Below are 23,287 nucleotides of genomic sequence, written 5' to 3' on the forward strand. Positions count from 1 at the left end.
TGAGTGAGCTAGACTGGTGGATGGGCCTCTCTCTCTCTATATAATATAGGTCCATTAATGCCCCACCACTTGGCACGTCACAAAGCCTAAGTGATGTCAACAACGCATAGAAATATTATTCAATTCAATAGATCTATTGAGACAAATGAGCAATCACGAGGAAAAACCTAAACAAACAATCACACACAATGAAAGAGAAGGTACCAGAGACAATAAATAAGGAACTATTACAATTATACCCTGTATATGTAATGGACTTATAACCAACCCAATTACAAATACAAGCCTAATAAAATAATTATGTGGACCATTATAGAATACAAGACACACCTAACCCCAATAAAATCCAGATAAGAATCTCAATTGAGAGGTTATCGAATCGGGTTTGGATCCTCAACCTGGGTAAGTTCAATCTGAGTCTTCCCTCCTAGGAACTCCATGGCATCCATGTTTCTGGAGTGAATCAAGAAGGTGGTGATTACAATTTCTACAGTCAAATGGAACTTCCCAAGACTGAAGAGAAGTGATATCATAAGCTACAATACTACCAAATCTCATCCCATTATTTAATTTGTCAAGCAGCTTTCCTAGCCAACCTGAAATATCTCCTCCATAGTTGATGATCTGCTTAAGAATATGATCAATCTGGGCACTATAAGGCGGGTTAAAATCAATGGAGAGCGACCAGACTTGTCTACTGTGGCTGCCATTGAAACTGACCCCTTAGGCTGAAACCATGGATTGTGAATTGAATACAAGGCCCCCAAAATGGATGATATATGATTTCATTAACTGATGATGTTGATATCTTCTGGCATGAGGCTGGCCATCGTGTAAGAAAGTTAGCTTTTAGAGAGAGAGAGAGAGGAGTGGAGTACTATACGTACGTATATGGAGAGGCTTAGCCATGCATGAAACATGCAATGCTGAAGTTGTTGAATATGTTCGCTACTGGCTTGCACGTGGAGCTTACGAGGCATTGAGGGAGAAGAAATGTTGACCCTTAGATATATACCATGTTCATTACCGATTCACTTAAAAACTCAAATTTCTAGGGAAGGATAGCGTAAATGTATACATTAACAGAATATATGCTGAAATACTGTTTGATGACCATAGGCTAGATAGATTGAGGACCCTTGGATCATCAAAGTGTCAATTACGCCATCAAATGAGTATATGTGATATTGTAATTCTATAACAATTGGATAGTAGAGAATCATGCGGGATGATCATATACCTGAGTTGAGAGCCTTCACAATATAACCTAGATATATATCATATGACAATGCGAGTAAGCAGTGTGGACCTTGGTGCAATGCTAAAGTTGTTCTATTGTGACTAAATGGTCATAGGTTTGAGTTGAGAAGCAATCTAGCTATCCATGAAGCAGGGTAAGATTGTGTACATTATGACCTTCCTCAAATCCTGCAATGGTAGGAGCCTCGTGCATTGGATACTCCATTATATATCATATGACAAATTAAATGGAACTTAAATTTTGTGGACAGATAAACCTTAATTAAAGTCCCTGACTCATATGTTAAATTTCAGCCAAAATAAAATTTGCAAAATGGCTAAATAGAACTTTAAAAAATATAAAACTTCCATGGAGAGTGCTAGTAACATGGACATTCATGAACATACAAAATTAACACTTTGATTAATCTCGACCATGCGATGTGCACAATGAAGGTAGCAAAGGATGTGTTGAAATACTTGATCATATAAACAATGAGTTTTTTATAAGAAGGAGAAAAAAATTCCAGGTATCACTATTCAATTTGGTGGTTAACTAATTACATGACACCGACCAATGTGAAACTCCAGAAATGCATATATTAATAATGGAAAAAAATCGTCTGCAATTCCGATCTCGTACAATTCCGTGAAATACCACCTTCAGGGGGTGACACGTGTATTGATACCAATGCAATGGTCCAGATCTGATTTAAATGCATTTTCACTGATTTAATGTTTTATTAGTTGTACCAGATCTGGGCCATTGTATTGGTATCAATACACGTGTCACCGCCTGAAGGTGGTATTGTATGGAATTGTACGAGATCGGAATTGCAGACGATTTCAACCCATTAATAATAGGCTGCTTCTCCAACCACCAAAGAGGACAAGTAAGTACCCCACTTTGATTCTTAGATGACAATTATTAGGGTGTTGTCATGTTACCCCACTTCAATTCTCTCATTATTTATGAGCACTCAAATAGAGAATTTTAATTAAAGATGGTGTCAAAATATTTGGTAAAAACTGTTGCATGTAATATTGAAAATTATATTAATTGTAATATTATGTTCTACATATTTTCCTGTAGGCTCCGTTTGGTTGCAATGGAAATTTAAAGGGAAGGAAAGTGAAATTTTTATACTTTAAAAAGAAATATTTATAATCATTACCCCACGTGATTGTATAAACTACTTAATTTTTTAACCATATTTAGTAATGATATATTTTACATGTAATTTTTATTTTACATATTATAGCAAAGGTTTTTGGATGCAAAGTAAAGTGAAATTTTAGAACCAAATATGGAATGATTTGAAGTTAATGTTAAAAGTCACATGGGTAATGATTAAATATATTTTATTTTTTAATTATGAAAATTTCACTTCCCTTCCCTTTAATTCCCCTTACAACAAAACATAGCCATATACAATATTGTTATTGGTTCTATTTCATTGTTTAGGTATTGTTATATTTAGAATTTAAATGGCACATATATTTCAATCCATTATAATGGGAAAGACGCAGTGTTTATAATAGTCTCATATGGTATCAAACCCTTCTGATAGTTCCCACCTGCTGCTTGGATCTGCAACCCCCGATTGCCAATCATCACGTGTAACCTGTCACCACAACCACCATGTCACTCATCATCCGTCATCATTTTCGTCGAGGCACACTGCTTTTGCCACATGTTTGTTCCAACTATCAACTATCATTCATTAGGGCCAGCTCCTCTCCATAGAGCCCAGTGATCAGATAGTGATCCCACAACTGAGAGGACTTGGGCACACAACCCGAGGTCACCATAGCCGTGAGATCACTCTTTGGTCCCTGAGCTCTATTTAGAGGAATCCTATCCTCACCCATCTATGCATCCTTGGTTTCTACTAACCCAATTTAAATGGTTTTCACCATCTTGAGATTGAAGGGGGTGTTAGATGTAATATTGGAGATGACTATGTTAGTGTTGTAATACTTTGTAGATATTCCGTTTTGCATATTTCCCTATTTGTATATTGTTATTGGTTTTTACCAAAAGAAAAAATTTGTTAATGGTTTTATTTCCTGATATTATCATATTTAGATGACACTCTCTTATATATAATTTTTCCATTATAATGGGATAGATACAGAGTCTATAATCTTACAAAAACAATTAATTCTCTCTCTTCGCAATATGAATTATTTGTATATGAAAGCATTTCCCACACCAGAAAAGGAATATACAATAGAAATTCATTCATTTTGTATCATCCACGATGCTAACATAATGGACTACATGACCTTATCAAGCTTCATCCTCTAGTTAGACACACATTTTTCAGTTAAAAGATCATTTATATTAAAAAAAAAAAAAAAAAAAAAAAAAAAAAAAATTTATGACGATAGACTCAACAAATTTAGACACTGAAACAACTAAGCTAAGATAGATTCTTCCACCTTTGGCATTGTCATCAGAAGGAAAGACTAACCCCCAAACACAAAGATACATCAATATTAAATAAACATAGGAAATCTAGGTATAATAAAAATCTATGTAATCTAGAGAAGGTTATAAATATACATCTCTCCTCTTGTTCTTTCCAGCTAGCTCAAAATTTTGAAACTTTGGAGCTCTTTTTAACCTTCAAAGATGGCTCTGGCTGGGAAAGATGATATTGAATCATTGGGAATAGAATTAGCTGAAATTGGAAGAAGCCTACGGCATTCATTTCAAAGTCACACTTCGAATTTTCAAAGCTATTCAAAGAGTGAAGCTGATGATGATGCTGCTTCTACAGCTGAAAATGATGAGTTTAATTTACAGTGGGCTGCAATTGAGAGACTTACCTTCTTATCAGAGGTTGAGGTTGTCTCTGTTTTGACGATGATGATGATGATGATTCTAGCAGTGGAGATGTCAAAGGGAAACAGGTTGTTGACGTTACCAAACTTGGAGCTCTAGATCGACATGCATTCATAGATAAGCTCATCGAACACACAGAGAATGATAACCTCCGGTTGTTGCAGAAACTTAGAGAAAGAATTGACAAGTAAATCCTTTCTCCATTATCTGAAATTGAGTTATATATACAGTCCCAAACACACACACACACAAGTAAGCAATATTTTATTTGGGTAGATTTAAGGTTAGGAATTTTGAATCCAAAAGGGAAAACATCTTAAAGGATCAAGTTTTCCTTCAATGATGGTGATTAATGGGAACCCATTCACCGAGGTTTTAGATGGCATGGGAGAGTATTGGGAGGATACTTTGGACCATATCCTAAAACCAAGGGTGGTGAACCTTTAACGTGCGGTAAAGGAATACTTTGTCTTATCTTAAAAAACTATCAATGGGAGTTTCTTTGATAGTATCTAATTGTTTTGATGTTTTAATATTTTTATAGAGTTGAGGAGTGAAATTGCCTACAGTGGAGGTGAGATATAAAAATTTGTCTCTTGAAGCAGAGTGTGAGGTAGTTCATGGCAAGCCTCTCCCCAGTCCCCACCTTATGGCGTACACTAGGAAGCACACTTTTCGTAAGTACCATGACCCTGTGTGTGTGTGTGTGTGTGTGTGTGTGTGTGTGTGTGTGTGTGTGTGTGTGTGTGTCAGTCGATCGATTCAGTCTAGGCTGAATTGGTTTCTGTGTGGTAATATTGGTAATATTTTCATCATGTATGGGTTAACATCTAATCATTATGTGGTTTTGAATTAGTAAATAAATGTTGATTTCCAGGTTTGGTTGGATGAAACTCAATTTAGAGTGATCTCTGAATGGGTATTATGGGCTTCAATGAACCAGCTTAAAGTAAAAAAAAAAAAACATAAGTGTATTTATTTACAATTAGATTTTATTATGGAAGAGTCCAATCGTAGTCTATTTTAAGATTATTCCATGCTCCTCCTCTACATAAGGGCAACTATGCTCATTAATAGCTAACGTCACAAGTTGTATAGAAAAGGGGGAAGACAAGAATGACAAGTAAGAGAAAAAAATATTTTAAGAGTTCTCGACAAGCAATATGGATTTGAGTATGGTTCCAATTGATTATCGTATTATTATTATTATTATTGTTTGTGCTCTTGATCCATCATATTGATCATATTATGAATTTGAAACCAAACCAATGAGGAAAGCTTCAGTTTTGGTTTCGGTTTCAATTCAATTTGATTTTGGATTCATATTAGTTTCTCTTTATCGGTTTGTTGTTGGGTTGATTTCAGTTTTGGCCCAATTTAGGTTCACTTTGACATATATATGTATAGAACTTACTAAAAAAAACAAAAAAATTAATTTTTCTTAATGAGTTCTGGGATGCTGTCGAGTTATATCAGTTTGGTTTTGATTTTAATTTGGTTTTCTCCTGATTTCGTTTCGATCTTGGGTTAAGTTGTTTTTGGTTACAAGTGTGCAATACCATTGGATCGGTTCAGTTTGCGTCTGTTTTGGCGGTTCAGACACTAGAAGGGCATAATGACCACCATGTTTCCCGTGAAATGAAAATTTTCACCTCTGTTGGATGCCCCTGTGTGTGTGTGTGTACGCGCGTTGATTGGCTCCCACATTGTATTGAGTCTCGTAGCTTGACAGCAATCCCCCTCCCTTGATTAAATTTTATCTAAAATCTGACACATAACCAATCTAGAGCATCTCTACATATCCGACGGTCAGATTTTCCACACTCTTTGGCCCTCCTTGATAACCACTCAAGGGGGGGTTCCCACTTGGAATTTTTTTTGCCAAATCCATAAACCAAAGAAACCTTCCCTAATCCAATCTTAAGAAAACCTAATTAATTAGCCCAAAGAAGGGACTGAAAATTTGTTTGGATGGGCTTGGTCTTGGGCTTGTGCTGGGAAGCTCATCATGTTGGGTTCAGATTAAACCCAACTACTCAAAGCCATGAATAGATGTGGGCTCCAATGTGGATCCAATGTGCTTAGAAATGCCTTGGGTAAGGGCCCAGGGGACTAACCGTCTGCACTGACCAGAGCTACGGTAACTGTAAACCTCATTACTTTCCCGCTAATTCTTTCCCCGGAGTCTCTGTGGCTCTTCTCTCTTTACCAAAAGAAATAGAGACTCTTTCATCAAAAACTTTGATGGGACTGTGGAACTTGCGGCAAGTTATTTGCCATTTCTTCATTTCTTTCATATGTCGTAAAATTCTAAGGTCAGTGGAAAATATTCACTGGATTTAGTTGTTCTGTTAATATATATATATTTTTCCCCTTTCTCCCAATCATTAGAAACAGAAATGTTTAATTCATGAGAAATGTAAGAAATAGAAATGTTTTGATTTATTAGAAAATATGAGGATCAAGGTTTTATTTATCTGATTTTAACCATTTTGGTTCTATGGATTTGTTTGGAGGATTACACGATTGATGAGTGGGTTGCAGGGAATGGTTTGAAAATATATGGTTTGTGGTAGGGAAAAACTAAATTAGGCGATGTAGAAGCAACTTGAGTTGAATGGGTAATCAGAAATCAGCTGTGGTTTTGACAATTTTGGCGAGGTTAAGTTGAGAGATGTCTTTGAGGTTTAGATGTTTGATAAATGGTTTTAGAGAGTGGTTGAATTAAAATATAGCCAATGTAAATGGTATGGGAGAAACTTAAGTCGAGTGGGGTAACTATATATTTATATGTATAGGGAGAGAGAGAGAGAGAGAGAGAGAGAGAGAGAGAGAGAGAGAGAGAGAGTGGGGTGAACAAACAGGGAAAACTGTGCAAGAAATTTGACCCCTTCTTTTGATTGTGAGATACAGAGAAAAATCTGCGTCTGAAAGGTTGATTTTGAAGAGGAATAAGAATTTTCAAGCTGGGAAAATTGTGCCCAAGAAGTTCAATGATTTTAAGTCTTAGAAACAGGACTTCTTAATATTTTACCTTTGTTCTCTGCTTCTCTTTCTACGTAGGATAAACAATTTGTCCTTCACTTACCTTCTTCTGCTGAAAAATGATAACCTAAAACGATGTAGAAGAGAATGGAAATTGCAAACAAGCTGTCACACAGTCGCACACAAGGATTTACATGGTTACGTGAGTTTGCGTATGTCCACAGTGAGATGAGATCTGCTTCACTATCAATAGGGAATAAGGTTATAACTGTTCATCCCCACACCTCTCTTAGAGTTCAGAGAAAACCATCTTGCTGCAAATATATAGCAAAAACCTACATAGGCACATTTTATTGAAATACCTATGTAGCCCTAAATTACAATTTCCTCGAGGGCTGGCACCCTCGAACCCCACCATGGGCTGCCAGTTCATCGAGGCCCTCAGTAATGAAGATAACAAGCAAGGTGGGCTGATTCCTCAGGACTTCAGGCCCTACGCCCCTATAAACGGCCCTTCGGAGTCAACCTACAAATCCATGTGACGAAATACATGACGTTGTCCCCCAACATCTTCAATCTCATTCATCTATCCTCAATTATTCTAGGTGTGGTCATTGGTATGCCCAACCATGCACTCTTCCACACTTTCATTTGAATTTTTCAGGCAAAAAATCTATTGGGGTTTCCAAGACTCCTAGATGTTGCATGCACCTTATGGTTAATTATGATCAAATTTATTTTTGGCATAAAAAAAAAAATAGCCTTGTGGGATTGATTTGTTCATAGGCCCTAATTCCATATTCATGAGATCCATGATGAATCATTAGGACCTTAGGCTCATCTACAGGTCCTAAGGACCTCAAACCAAAATATGCTTCTTTTGACTTGGTGAACTTCAGCAAATTAGCAGCTTTTTACTCTGGTAAAGTTGCCTTTGGAGTTGTAATACATCCCCCAAATGAAAAATAAAATAAAAGAAAGGTTCTAAACTCCATCACTTTGTACATGGAAACAGCAGCAGGGATTTGGTGAATTTTCTAACTATTATTGGATAGCTCCTGTTATCTGTCTTCGATTTTTGGTGCCATTTAAGGCCTTCTCCTTTTCTTTACAGTAGTTTTTACCCTCTTCATTTATTATATATTTCTTCTTAATACTGGACCTTTCTATTGCACAGGCCTTTGCCTAGATACCAGGTTTCAAATCTCGTGTGGCAAAGATTAGCACCCTCAAAGATGTCAGTGGCATCATCAAACCTGGGAGGTAGGAAATTGAAAGTTCAATCAAGTTTCTAGTTTAGTGAATATTTCAGCAAGGTTCAGAAATTATTAAGTTTATCTTATTCTTTCTGCCAGTCATTTTGTTTATAGATATTAAAGTTCTCAAATTGAGATTCTACCATTTGATGAGTCCTTTTAAGAAATCTTTTTACTAAATAATGAGTTAGGTAATAGGATAATTGATCAACAGACTCTACCATTCTCCTAATTTTCTCTTCATGTCAAAAGATTACATTAAATTGTTATCCTTGGTAAAAACCCACAGATATTTGGATGTGACTGCCAATATTTGTGCCATGTGCACTATATTTCATTGTTTGTCTGTTTATGGCAGTCTACTACATTTTAAAAACCAATGAACAAAATTCATATTGTCTAAGTACCACAGGCAAGCCTAAGGCTTTGGCTGAGTTGCCAGGTAGAACAAGATCTAGGTCCATATTTGAGTTGAGTGAAATCCAAGGATACTGATATAACAACAGATAAATGTTCATATTAAGTTACGGAGGGGACTCTTGTGATTAACCAATTGTCAATGAATACCAAGTATCTTTGACTAGGACATGCAAATATATAACAAATAAATAAATAAATAAATAAAAAAGAAGAAGAAGAAGAAATTGAATGGCTATTAACTTGGGGATACTCTCAAACATGTCAAGCATGAGTGACATGCTGTCACTCGATGAACATCTTTTCTTTCTCATGCACTAAATGGTGCCTAGTTTTCAGATTCATGAACTAGGTTTTTTCAAGTGTGAGTGAATCAGAAAACTATGAAAAATAATTGATTTTTAATGTTTCAGTTCTTGATCAACCTCTATAAATAAGTTGAAGTTGGGGATCGTATATGGGATTTTTTTTTTTTTTTTTTTTTTTTTTTTTTTTTTTTTGAAATGCAAACCTACCAAATAAGAATTTATGGCCATGTACAAGTTAAACTTCACCTACATGTTTTTGTTTGTGTTGCAGGATGACTCTATTGCTTGGTCCTCCAGCCAGTGGGAAAACCACCTTGTTATTGGCCCTTTCAGGAAAGCTCGATCAGTCTCTCGAGGTTTTCCATACATAATCCTCTTGTGTTAAAACCTTGGACAGTCTAAACTGAAGAATAAAAATGCACTGGTGATTAATCTATATAAAAAATTATGATATTCAAAGAAAATATTTATTATTTAGAGTAGCTTACTAAAGCATCCTTTGCAACTTCAAAGCCTTGGTTAAGAGGATTCAGTCAAGTTGGTATTGTCCTTGTTATGAGTATTTGATTGATTTGGTTCACATCATCTAACTTCGTTACCATATTGGCTAAGTTATATCCTAAACCTTTAGTATTTAAAGCTTGTAAAAGGAGTGACAAAAGGTTTCTATAACTGAATGACGCAAACAATTATAGTAAGATTCTTTTTCTGTTGATATACATTGTTGGAGCCCTTAATAGCTCAAGCTTTTAGGATAAACAGTTGGAGCTATAAGAACAGGGAGGTCCAGTGTTCCATCATTGGGAAGTGCAACGGGGCTCCCTGACACATCTCACCTCAGTGTCACGTGATAGTGTTTCCATGCGTGTATCACATGCAGGTCATGTGTGTACAGGCCTGCACATGGGGGTGTTGATATACATGATTGTTGCTGTTATTTATCAACTTGAGCTTTTAGGATAAGCGGTTGTAATATCTTCCACATGAAAGGAATCCTTAGCTTACATTTTTCTAGCCCTTGAAATAGTTTTATAGACAGAATATTAGGGGTGGAATGCTAGTATCTGAATTTGTATCTAAGTAGCAAATCTGCAATGTGAATTTGATCTGGTATCTGATGGATATTTCATTTGTGTATCTGAATTCATATCCATCAAGGATTGGGACATCCAAATTCATATTAATAATATCCAATTAATTTTTTAAATATTTAATTATTTGAAAAATTGACATTAAAATAATACATAATTATTTTTACTTGTTGAAGACTTAACTAAAAATAGAATATATAATACATTTTAGGCCCAAATTCTTAAATAATTATTTATAGTAGTGAATTATAATTGGAGCAGATATTTTTGAAGCAGATAGATCAATATCTGAATCTGTATCTGATTACCATCTAGATACTAAATGCTTTCTGAATTATCTATTATCCAATTATCCAGATAAAATTCTTCGAATAAATGGGTATGATTCTGAACTGAATCTGGGTTTTTGACTATCCATTTACATCTCTACCTTGAATGATATTTCAAAATAATCAAATCAATTTTGTTATACGCAAAGACAAATTTAATTAAAATCTATACATTTTTCAGTTGGATTTAAAATTTGTTGTGGCTTTTCTCTACAGCTGTATTTTACATATATGTCTTTTTATCACAGATTTGAGATTATTAATGTCAGTGCAACTCTTAGGTCACAGGGGAAATCTCTTACAATGGCTACAAACTGGAAGAGTTTAGTCCTCAGAAAACATCAGCATACATAAGCCAACATGACCTGCACATTACTGAGATGACTGTGAGGGAAACAGTTGATTTCTCCGCATGTTTTCAGGGTGTTGGAAGCCGAGCAGGTAGTCCCTCTTTTGTTATAATTCGGGTGGTTCCTTTTATTTTTGGCTCCCTGTTTGTTTAAGTTCATGACTTGATATTATCTTTCCTCTTGTGTCTTTAAGATATTATGATGGAGGTTATCAGAAGGGAGAAGCAAGAAGGAATTCTTCCATATCCATATGTAGATACTTACATGAAGGTACCTATTATCATTTCTAGATTTCTTTCTCAATTTAATTGTTTTCCATATGTATGTTGAATAGGTATGGGAACAAATGACAGAATCGAAGAAGATAGAGCTAGAATAGCTTACTTATCATTTATTTTAAAGTCATATCACGTACAATATAGGACAATGAACATACATAAGCTTAAGAAGTATGGGAGCTCATGCCAAAATATTTGGGTTGATCCGAAGTTTTCTCTACATTTCTTATGAAATTGATTACTAATACATGTGGAAAGTAATGTAAGACTGGATTTGACAACCAAACCAGACCCAAAACTGCAGGAAATTATAAACCAGAGAACAACCAAAATTCACCCAATTGGTGACAGCAACAGTAATCCAGAATTAACCAGTAAACAGTCTTTGAAAACCAGAAGTATCAAACCCAGAATTCTGGAATGTCGAATAACAGAAATTATACCAGTAAACGGAATTAATCAACAACAGATTTACGACAGAAATCAGATCACAATCTGTCACCCCAGATCACAGAAACAGTATCGATTTGTCAGGACAGTAACACTGTGGATAAACCAACCCAGTAGCAGTTTTAGAATTAAACCAGGAACTGTTTGAAGTACTAACAGTCTTCAATAATCAGAACATATAATCAGCAGTCCAGAAACCAGTATTAAGATCAGCAGAACATAGAACCCAGAAAATAGAAAGTTCAGTCCACTAAAAGACAAAACTAGGGAGATTTTAAATAACTCAACAACCATGGGTCAGAAAGGCCTCAAAGTAGGGTCGATCCTTAGTGGTGTATAGGGAAGCCATCGAGCAGAAAATTGGAGTAAACCTATAACAAGAGCTGGTACTTCCAGTGAGGGGCGGATGCTCTGTTTTTGCAGAAATTTCTGGGCAAGTTCAGAATTCACATACCTGGTTTTGCAGCCTTAATAAACCTTGAAAATTATATAAGAACTTAAAGAGAATAATACTTGAAGTAGAACTCTTGGACTTCATGCCGCAAGGAATCATTTGGATCGCACACCAAGTCCTTCCTCGATCAAACACAAGGAAACAGTTATGGATACTTAGCGGCAGCAACAAGAGTTTTTTTTTCTAATAATCAAAATTGTGGGCTATGTTGCTGCCTTTCTCTTTATTTATATTAATGATGAGGAAGATTGCAAAAATAGAAACTCTAAGCTTCTAACTATTGACTGAATAAACTACCAACATGTAGCTACTAAAACTGGGAAATTGTAATCTATGAAATTAGAAACTAACTTAGAACAGAAATTAGAAACTAATTTAGGACTGAAAATAGAAACTAAATATGACTAATATTAGAAACTATTATTCCCCATCACTAGCCCAAACCGTGGACCATAGAAGTAGGTCGACCCAATCAGCCTTGGTCGATCCAATCAGCCTCGGTTCCTCCTTGAGTGGACCTTCAGATTTGCATCAACTCTCCCCGGCTTGAAAACATTCGTCTCCTACGAATGGGGCAACATGGTTTAAAGTATCGGTCCGTATCGCATCGTATTGGCCGATACATATCCGTATCGGTCCTTACCGATACGATACATAAAATTTTTAAAACCCTTTTGTATCGATACGTATCTTACGATACACACCGATACGCACCGATACACACCGATACATACCGATACTCTATGGAAAATTCAAAATCGAAGTGAAATGTACGTTTCAGTATGTATCGGTACGTATTGGTGTGTATCGATATGTATCGATCGATACACACCGATACTTACCGATACGGTCATAAAATGGCCAAAATGGGTAATTTTTTAGAAAAACACAATTTTTTGAGGTGTTATTGTTCCAAAGTTGCTGCCAATCATTTTTCTCTCTAACTAAAGTGGAAATCAAGGTTGGGAACAAAGATTTTACATTTATGGGACAACTACAAACCTTGGATTCTTAGTGCAATACTCTCAATTTACTGTTTATGCATAATACATGCTATATATAATTTTTTTTAACTATTTTTTATGCAAAAGTGTATAAAAAAGTATTTCCTATCTATTTATGTGCGTATCTTTATCGTATCTTAGCGTATCTCCGATACGATACGATACCCTCCGATACGTATCTTAATTTTGGCCGACCGATACGGCAACCGATACCGATACTTTAATCCTTGATGGGCAATGGACATGTAGCGTTCATACAAGTCAGGATGAAGTCTCTTGAAATCATCAGCATGAATCCAAGTACAATCACTAAGGGGAAGGCCCTACCACTTGACAAGAAAAGTGTGATAACCAGTGTCACGGCAGGAGGTTTTGTAATTATCATCCAAGACGTTTTCAATAACTTCAGAAGTAGGTGGCTTCAGTTGGGGTAGCCTCAACATTTTCTCGGTCTCTCCATCATCCGAATGGTGCCCAACATAAAGGTGAAGATTAGCCACATTAAACACGTTGTTTATGGTCATGTCATCAGGAAACTCAAGCACATAAGCATTAGGTCCTATAAGTTTTAGTACCTTGTAAGGACCCATCTTCCGTGGATGTAACTTGGTATTGACACCCGTCTGAAACCGTTCAGGATTTACTCGAATCATCACTATGTCCCCGGTTTTGAACTCCATATAACACCGATGACAATCAATAGAAGCCTTATACACCTCATTGTTTAAGGCAATACGTCATCGGACATTGGCATGCACCTCAGTGATATGACGCAAGAACTCATCAGCCTCAATACTAACTCGAGCTGGGGGTGGAAGTGACATAAGATCAATAGGCCGCTTAGGCTGAACTCCAAGTAAGATCTCAAAAGGAGTACGACCCGTTGTCTTATTCACTGAGCTGTTGTAAGAAAATTCTGCAATGTCAAGAATAGAAGGCCATGTCTTCTCATAGTTTCGAACCAAACACCTCAACAAATTTCCCAAGCTATGGTTCACCACCTCTATCTGTCCGTCCGTCTGTGGATGAAATGCAGTTGAAAAATTCACCTTTGTATTTGTCTTCAACCACAATGTATTCCAAAAATAACTCATGAACTTAACATCACGGTCAGACACAATATTAGTTGGCAGCCCATGTAGTCGCACTACCTCCTTGGAGAAAAACTTTGCAACCTGATAAGTCTACAAGGTATGAAATGAGCCATCTTAGAGAAATGATCCACAACCACCATAATGGAATCATATCGTTCTCTAGTAGGGGTAGTCCAAGAACAAAATCCATGCTAACATCAAACCACGGTGCATGAGGAACAGGTAGTGGAGAGTATAAACTTGTGTTCTGTTTTCCCATTTTTCCAATTGAAATACACAACATCTCTTGATCACATGATCGACATCCTTTGCTATGCATGGCCAATAATATCGATCAGTCATCTGTGCAAGAGTCTTATCTTTCCCAAAATGTCCTCCTAATCCTCTTCCATGTAACTCCCGTATGATGTAATGACGTAGGGAAGAATTTGGGATACAAAGCCATGTGCCAAAGAACAAGTACCCATCATGAATAGAGTACTTAAGTTGCTGCCCACCCTGTTGTAACTCTGCAAAGACAGTGTTGAAAGCCTGAAATCAGGATCAGATGCGTACTCACCCCGTATCTGATCAATGCTAATAGCATGTGCTGAAAAAGTGTTAAGTGTGAGCACTTTCTGGCTAAGTGCATCAGTCACTGTGTTCTCTTTTCCCGCCTTGTACTTCATAGTAAATATGAACTCCTGCAAGTAAGCTACCCATTTGGCATGCCTGTGGCTAATCGACTTCTGTGAGTGAAGGTGCTTCAAAGCCTCATGATCAGTGTATAAAATGAACTCCTTACCAATGAGGTAGTGTCTCCAAGCACCATAAGAAAAATTATTGACTAATCTGACCATTTGTAAAAAGTTCAAATCAGGTTCTTGTTTAGATGGTTTTGTATGTAATATATGTGATTTTTATTTTGTCAAATCCAATAGGAGGTCCAAACACTAAATGATAAGTTGTGAGGTTGGGTTAACTGAAATTGTCATTTTTATATAAATATTTATACTTCATAATTGAAGAAGTCACATAAATCACCAACACAACGTGAATTTTATTTTTTTTCCCTTCATATTGTAACTTGCAGTTGGTTATGATCACATATTCCAGTTATGTAACAATTGTGTACAAACTGTTTTAACAGGCAATTTCTATTGAAGGAACAGGAAAAAGCCTCCAAACAGACTACATATTAAAGGTACTAATGCTGTCAAATATAAAATCTCGCTCTCTTCTTGTTACTTATTCCATTATTCTGTTCTATGATAATGATTTGTTTTGCATATCTAAATCAACTCAGATTCTTGGACTTGATATCTGTGCTGATTCAATGATTGGAGATGCAATCAGAAGAGGGATCTCAGGTGGTCAAAAGAAGAGATTAACAACAGGTAATTTGCATAAAGAAGTGGCTAGCTTACCCCACCTCTGAGTTTGTTCTGGATATCAATTTCCAGGAATTGCATTGAATATTACTTTGTGTCCTTACAAGAATCTTCTTTTAAATACTATTATGTATGGGAGATGATTGTGGGTCCAACAAAAGCTCTATTTATGGATGAAATATCAACTGGCTTAGACAGTTCTACTACCTTTCAGATTGTTTCTTGTCTTCAACATTTGGTGCATCTCATAGATGCTACAACATTTATTTCACTTCTTCAGCCAGCACCAGAGACCTATGATCTCTTTGATGACATTGTCTTGATGGCAGAAGGGCAAATCATCTACCATGGTCCTCGTGATGGTGTCCTTGAATTCTTTGAGAGTTGTGGATTTAGGTGCCCTGAAAGAAAAGGAGCTGCTGATTTTCTCCAGGAGGTAAGTATGTTGGTCTCCCTCACTCTCTCAAGTAAATCTATATGACTTCCTAATTTCATTTCATTCCATTTCAGGTCGTCTCTAAGAATGATCAAGCCCAATACTGGTACCCCACTGAAAAACCATATAGCTGTGTTTCTGTGGATGAATTTTCTAGGAAATTCAAGGCATCTGATATTGGTCATAAGCTATGTGAAGAGGATTCAGAGCCATATGATAAGTCACAAAGCCATAAAAATGCTATATCCTTCAATTTGTGCTCTCTAAGTAAATGGGAGCTCTTTAAAGCTTGTGTTAGCTGGGAATTTCTGCTCATGAGGCGAAATTATTTTGTATATGAATTCAAGTCAACTCAGGTTGATTCCACTACCTTTGTATTCCTTCCTCTTACTGATCAAATAGTTCCTAATATCCTATCCATTCTAACATCTACTTGGATACTTACTCCTTGCAGCTTATCACCCTTGTATCCATCGCAATGACTACTTTTCTACGGACTCGATTGAGTGTTGATCTGCAGCATGCAAACTATTATATGGCTTCTCTATTTTTTGGGCTTATGGTACTGTTGGCTGATGGATACCCTGAGTTGTCTATGACAGTTTCTAGACTTTCTGTTTTCTACAAACAGAGAGTCTTGCTTTTACCCAGCTTGGGCTTATACAATTCCAGCAGCAATTGTGAAAATTCCAATTTCGGTGATGGAGTCCTTAATTTGGCCTGCTCTTACTTACTATGTTATCGGGTACAGTCCTGAGTTCACAAGGTGAGTATCCCATGGAGAAATCTTTACCGTACTAGGGAATTTTGTATAAACTATCTTTCAGTTGACAGTTTAGCTGCCCATTTGGATTGAATTCAAAGTCATGATGGGTCTTTCACTAAAAGAGTTCCAAGTTAGAGCTAAGTTCTATAAGATTACACTACTTATCCAACTGATTAACCTAAATATAGTATGTATGAAATATATTCCATCTAGCAAAGTTCTTTGGTGACAAATGTTGTCAGTGACAATATGGATGGTTCTACCTCTTTTTGCACACGCACGCGTGAAAGGTACCAATTTGTTTTGGTAACATACTTGAGAATCTTCTTGATTTGTAAACATGATTTACAACTCACCTCAACTCAAAAGCTTATCCCAACTAAATGGGGTCGGCTACCATAGTTGTCAAGGCGTTGCCTTGGTGTCCAGATGCCCTTTTCTGGCGCCTTCGTTGCCTAGGCGATGCCTTTGCGCCTTGTTGGTGTCGCATTGATTTTTCTTTCTTTCTTATTTATCTATTCTAGTTTTGCTACTTATCAACCTCGACATCCTCATTTCAGCTACATTTATTTTAATTATGTATTGGTTCCTTATAAAAATATATCCATATTAGAAATGTTCCACTTAGAAGATTTTGAATGATTACTGTTCTCAATAATTTCCAATCTCTGAATTTTATTCATGTGTCTCTTAGGTTCCTATGCCAGTTCATTCTACTTTTTGCTGTGCATCTAATGTCGATATCCATGTTCCGGATTATTGGCTCCGTTTCTCAAACTAACAACAAAGCTATGGCTTCTGGTGCATTGACTTGGTTGGTCCTCCTTTTATTTAGTGGCTTCGTTCTCCCACAACGTAAGGCTTTCTATTCTCTTTGTAAATGAAGTCTGGCCTATTTGTTTGAAGTGGAAACACTAAGAGATGCTTTGGTTGCAGCATATATGCCAGTTTGGCTGAAGTGGGGATTTTGGGTTTCTCCATTAACATATGGGGAAATAGGCATGACAGTAAATGAATTTCTTGCTCCTCGTTGGCAAAAGGTGAGCTTCAAACAACCTAATTTTGTTGATTCTTGTAAGGAAGGAATTATTCTACACAAGCAATGTTTAGAGGAATCTCTACATGAGAATTTTTGCGTACGTTATTTGTCAAATGGAAGCTCAATTTGTGCTCAAACTTTAGTCAATATGTTGACATCATCACCCTTTACCCATGGGCTAAGCTTCAGCACAAAATCTTCACACATGGCAGAACCCATGATTGCTCCGGTGCAATGGTGAGGTTGCTCAATTGTGACCAAGTGGTCATGGGTTCGAGTCAGGGAACAACCTCTCTGCAAAGTGGGGTTAAGGCTGTGTACATTATGGCCCTCCCCAAACCCTGCAGTGGCGGGAGCCTTGTGCACTGTGTACACCCTTTATGCAGAATCCATGATTCAATTTTTGTCAAAATTTAGATTAATAAAAATGTATGTGAGATTGGATTTTACAAAGGGCCAATTGGCATGTCCCTATCTAACGGCTTATATTCTCATATTAACCATCCACCGTATTGACTATGTAACATATAATGGGAAATTTTTCAATACATGATGAGCCAACTGGTTAAGATCAACCAAAAAAGTTGAGCACTCATTAATCCATAAGATGCGCACTAGCTATTCAACGAAGGGATATGGCAAAAAAAAATAAAAAAACCCCTTTCCAAATGGCAGAATTGGCTTCACATTACCTGTCTATGTAGAGATTATTGTCTACATGTCTGTGGAAAACTTTTTGCCTTCGTACAATGGAGGCAAAGTAGGATGGCCCTTTGTTTGACTGTAATAAGATGCAACTACCATAAATATACACATTGGAAACTTATCGACTTTACAGATCCTCATAGGAGCTTTACTTCAAAACATCCTATTAGGATATCAAACCCCTTATCCTAAAAATAAAATTGGAAAAGGATATGGTATCAGAGGTTAAAACACCCTATGAGTTTAAAATGTTTCCAAGTTAATAACAGTTAGAAAATGCCAGAGGGAGGGAAGTGACAGCTTTCATTCAATATATCGTATGGAAAAATGTTTGACTTTCAATGAATAATTCATGTTTCAGATGTTTATATTTTGAAAAAGAATTGGTAAAAGAAAAGCTTTGTGCATCTTTATGTGTTTGTGGTCTAGAATTTTGTCTATTTAGATAATCAACTATGGTAGGAAGAACTCACCATGCCTTTAATTATTTAACCAAAGGAAAGAATATGCTTATTTTTCATGGAAATATTGGTGTTTCTTGATGTTGGATCATTGTTCTTAACTCTCTCTCTCTCTCTCTCTCACACACACACCCACCCTAGGGGCACCCTGGGGTGAGTTGTTTTAGAGAAATTTGAAAGTAAGTAATCTTTTCCAAAGTCCTAAAGATTTTTAATCCAAAACATTTTTGAAGGGGACTGTAAATATATATTCTTTTTCTAATTGTGGCTTCCATAAGTCATTTTTGTGAATCTTTCTCTTGCCCCTTTTTCCCCCTCTAGTTTTTTCACTATGTTTCTCTATTTTTTTTCCCATTTTGTAGAGTAGGTTACATGCTTTGATCAGATTCTTTTCTAAAAATGCATTATCTTAACTAATGGATTGGGTCTCTCGTACTCACTTACGATCGTCATCATGAATAATCCTTCGTATACTTGACTAATTGCAGTTCTATATTGTTGAATAAACAAATTCTTCATTCATAATTAGTCTTTCTATAAACCAAAAGTTTGATCATCCATTTACTTATTACTATTGTTCTCCTTTTTAGATGTCTACAAACAATACGCTAAGTCAACAAATACTTCAAAGTCGTGGCCTCAACTTTGAAAGCTACTTTTATTGGATATCATTTGGCGTCTTAATTGGCTTTGCAATACTTTTTAACATTGGTTTTACTTTGACCTTAGCATTTTCAAAGCGTAAGTTTCTCTTTCTTTTCTTACTGGGTTTGCCAATAGAAGGGAATAGATTGTATATGATTTTTTAACCCAATTCCTATATGTCAGCAGCTCCTGGGAAATCTCATGCTCTTATTTCATACAAAAAGCTTTCCCAAATACAAGGAAGGGATGATTCTGTCAATGTCAATAATGCTTACCCTAAAAGAATTGCAGAAACTAGAAAAGGTGAACATAATTTTTACTTATTTATTTTATTTTTTAAGGGAAAGATAGATCTGTCAGAATTTAAAGGTATAAACAGTAGCATAGTTGTCAAGGCATCACCTCGGCACCGTCTAGGTGTCCAGGCTCTTTCTCGGGTCCAAGGCGATAGCACACATTGTTGAAATTTCACAAGTTTACGTTGATTTATTTGTATTGTTTTGTTTTTCAATGAATATGCTTATATTATATCCTATACGTTGTTTATTTTGTTTTATTTTCTCATATTAGGTCATTGCTAGCATAATTATATCATATTGCATTGATATGGCTTCTAGGTTGTATAAAGCAGAAGTCTATAAAATTATCATTGCTAAATTACATAGTCATATACTGCACACCTAGAGCGCCTAGGAAACACTTAGGCGGGTGCTTTGTCGTCTAGGGGGCCCCTCCAATACCTTGGGTTGCCTAGTCTCCTTGACAATCAAGAACAATAGCCATGTAATTCTTCCCCTACCCCCCCCCCCAGTGCAATGGTGGTTTTCCAATGTCTCCTATTTTATTCATGAATGCTGCTACTGATTCCACAGGAAAGATTGTCCTACCTTTCTAGCCCTTAACATTTGTATTTTAAGATCTTCAGTACTACATTGACACTCCTTTGGTAATCTGTTTCTAGGAATTTTATTTCTGTAATATGCTGTTAAAACGAAACGATGATGCTTACTTCAGCCTTTGGCCATTAGGAAATGAGAGAGCGAGGTTTCACACAAAAACGGCTACAACTTCTTCATGATATTACTGGTTCATTTAGGCCTGGTGTCTTTACAGCATTGATGGATGTCAGTGGAGCTGGTAAAACAACTCTTATGGATGTTCTTTCTGGAAGAAAATCTAGTGGGTATACTGAAGGGACAACGATGATTGGTGGGTATCCCAAGGTTCAAGAGACTTTTGCCAGGATATCAGGCTATTGTGAGCAGAATGATATACATTCTCCTCAAATCACTGTCCTAGAGTCAGTTATATATTCTGCTTGGTTGTGGCTTCCACCTCAAATTATGCAGATGCAAAAGCTGTATGACATCCTTTATAGAAGATTAATTAGTTATTGGCTATATATATTAATTAGCTATTGGCTATATATATATATATATATATATTTGGGAAAATCTGTTTGTAACCACTTCGTTTTGCCCTTGACCATAAGACATTTTAATGTTTTAAGACGAGGATAGTTTTGTAATTGGAGTTAGAAGTTTGGGATTATTCCCAAAAAATCAGATTCCTTGGTCAACTTGGGCGCCTTGTTGATGCCACCTTGTTTTTGGACCCTCTCCACCGCCTTGGGTTGTAGTGACAACTATGGTCCATGGCAATGACTGGGAAACAGAGCATAGACTCTTTCTCTTTCAATGACATGCAATGGGTCTGATTGCAGCCTTTAGTGGTGAATTTTTTGGTTCAAGAGAGAAGAAAACACCATTCTAACCATATCAACTGTTACAATCCCAGATACCTTGTAATCAAACCAAAAGAAAAAGAAAAAGAGAAAAGAAGAAGAGAAGAGAGAGGTACAACCGAAGGAGACTCCCAAAAGATGAGAAAAGATCTGCGATCTTACCAGAATAGGTTGATCGCACGTTTTAGTCCTTTACTTATATTAAAATAATGCTGAAAGTAAAAGACAATAGTGCCCCCATTGCCCAATTACAACAAAAGCCACATCACAGAAATATGGGAGCCGATGGGACCCAAAATACCCCTATCGGCCCCTATCGGTTTACATCAACAATCTTTCATTTGTAGGCTGTTCTATTGGAGCCCTTTCAACAAAAGGTGATACTCCGATGTCTAATGCTGTATCACTAATTTTTGAACAGTAGAGAAAAATTTAGTTACTGGGAATTCCTCCCTGTCAGTGCTCCATCCCCTCCTTGTTTTTATTCGGTTCATTCGGTTGGAGTTTCCTAACTTCCCTTGTACATACTAACCATCCTGTCTAAATCTTGAAACAATGACAGCATGGGATGTCCTATCGCTGGGAAGCTATGGGAATGAGATTGAGGAGAGTCGTGGAAGGAACTGAGATGGTGTCGGCTGTGGAAGGGTCTTTGCTCATCAGCGATGGGAGCTGCCCATGGAATTGAGGTGGTGTTACTCGGGTTAGGAGACTACACCAGAGGAGCTGGAGTCAAAGCAGAGCGAGCAAAGAGAATGTGTATTATTTAATAAGAATTTCCAAACTATTCTCTAAAGGGTTTGTTAATGTTGATTGAGAAATGATCAGGTTGTTATGTGAAACTACACATGTAGATCCTCTAAATAATTGACAGATCATTAACAAGGATAGAAGAAATGTGGTTACAAATTCTGTCCGTAACCTTCTTGGTTGCAAACAGATGAACCCTATATATATATATATATATTTACCATTTTTTTTCTTTAAATAAGCTGATACTCAGAATTGGTTCACTATGTTTTCACAGGAATTCGTAAATGAAATTCTTGAGACTATAGAGCTTGATGGAATTAAAGATTCTTTGGTAGGCATTCCTGGTGTTGATGGTTTGTCGACTGAGCAAAGCAAACGTCTCACAATATCTGTGGAGCTTGTTGCCAACCCATCTATTATCTTCCTGGATGAACCTACATCAGGTTTGGATGCTAGAGCAGCTGCCATAGTTATGTGGGCAGTAAGAAACGTGGTTGACACAGGACACACAATTGTTTGCACCATCCACCAACCAAGTATTGACATATTTGAAGCACTTGACGAGGTATGATCTCAAGTTGCAGTTTACATGAACAAAATATGAAATTATGAATACGAAGTTTTGATATGTCAAGTGTTGAGATTAAGAATCTATGTTACCCATAGGAGTAATGAGGATTGTGGCAATATTGAGCAGCTGCAAATATATTCAATGTCTTTCATCGTACCGCTGTAATTGCAAGTCCTAACGAGCATAATAAAGAGGGTTGTTGAACTATTCATTAGATTGTTTAATTTTTGGTAGAGGGTTCCCTCCGACACCCGTGTGCAGTTTTGGGCATTGGAGAGGGGAATTACGGGAACCTTGAAAATAAGAGGTGGGGGTGGTATATAGGACATTTTAAAGGGGAGGGTTAATAGTGATCTGGGTGGGCGAGGGGGAGGGGGCGCCCACATGCAGTTTTGCCGAAAAACTGTCATCGTGCAAATCTTTATCGCTTAATTTTTCTTCTAATTCATATTTTTTACAATTCTTATAGTTGATTCTAATGAGAATTGGAGGACTGATAATCTATGTTGGAGCATTGGGCTTCTTAATTTTTTTTTTCTAATACATTGTTTACAACTCTTATAGTTAATGCTAATGAAAACTGGAGGACGGATAATCTATGCTGGACCATTGAGCCGACATTCAAGTAGGGTTATTGAATATTTTGAAGTAAGTTTTCTATGACATTATTTTTTTTTTATCAGACGTTTTT

The 23,287-nt window shown here is 36.6% G+C and overlaps 1 pseudogene; it reads left to right on the top strand.

Moving 5' to 3' along the window:
• The first annotated feature begins 8,270 nt into the window (after positions 1 to 8,270).
• The window catches only part of LOC122059715, a 19,246-nt pseudogene continuing 4,229 nt past the window's right edge, over positions 8,271 to 23,287 (top strand).

Source organism: Macadamia integrifolia, chromosome 13 (assembly GCF_013358625.1).
Source record: "Macadamia integrifolia cultivar HAES 741 chromosome 13, SCU_Mint_v3, whole genome shotgun sequence".
NCBI classification, from domain to species: domain Eukaryota; kingdom Viridiplantae; phylum Streptophyta; class Magnoliopsida; order Proteales; family Proteaceae; genus Macadamia; species Macadamia integrifolia.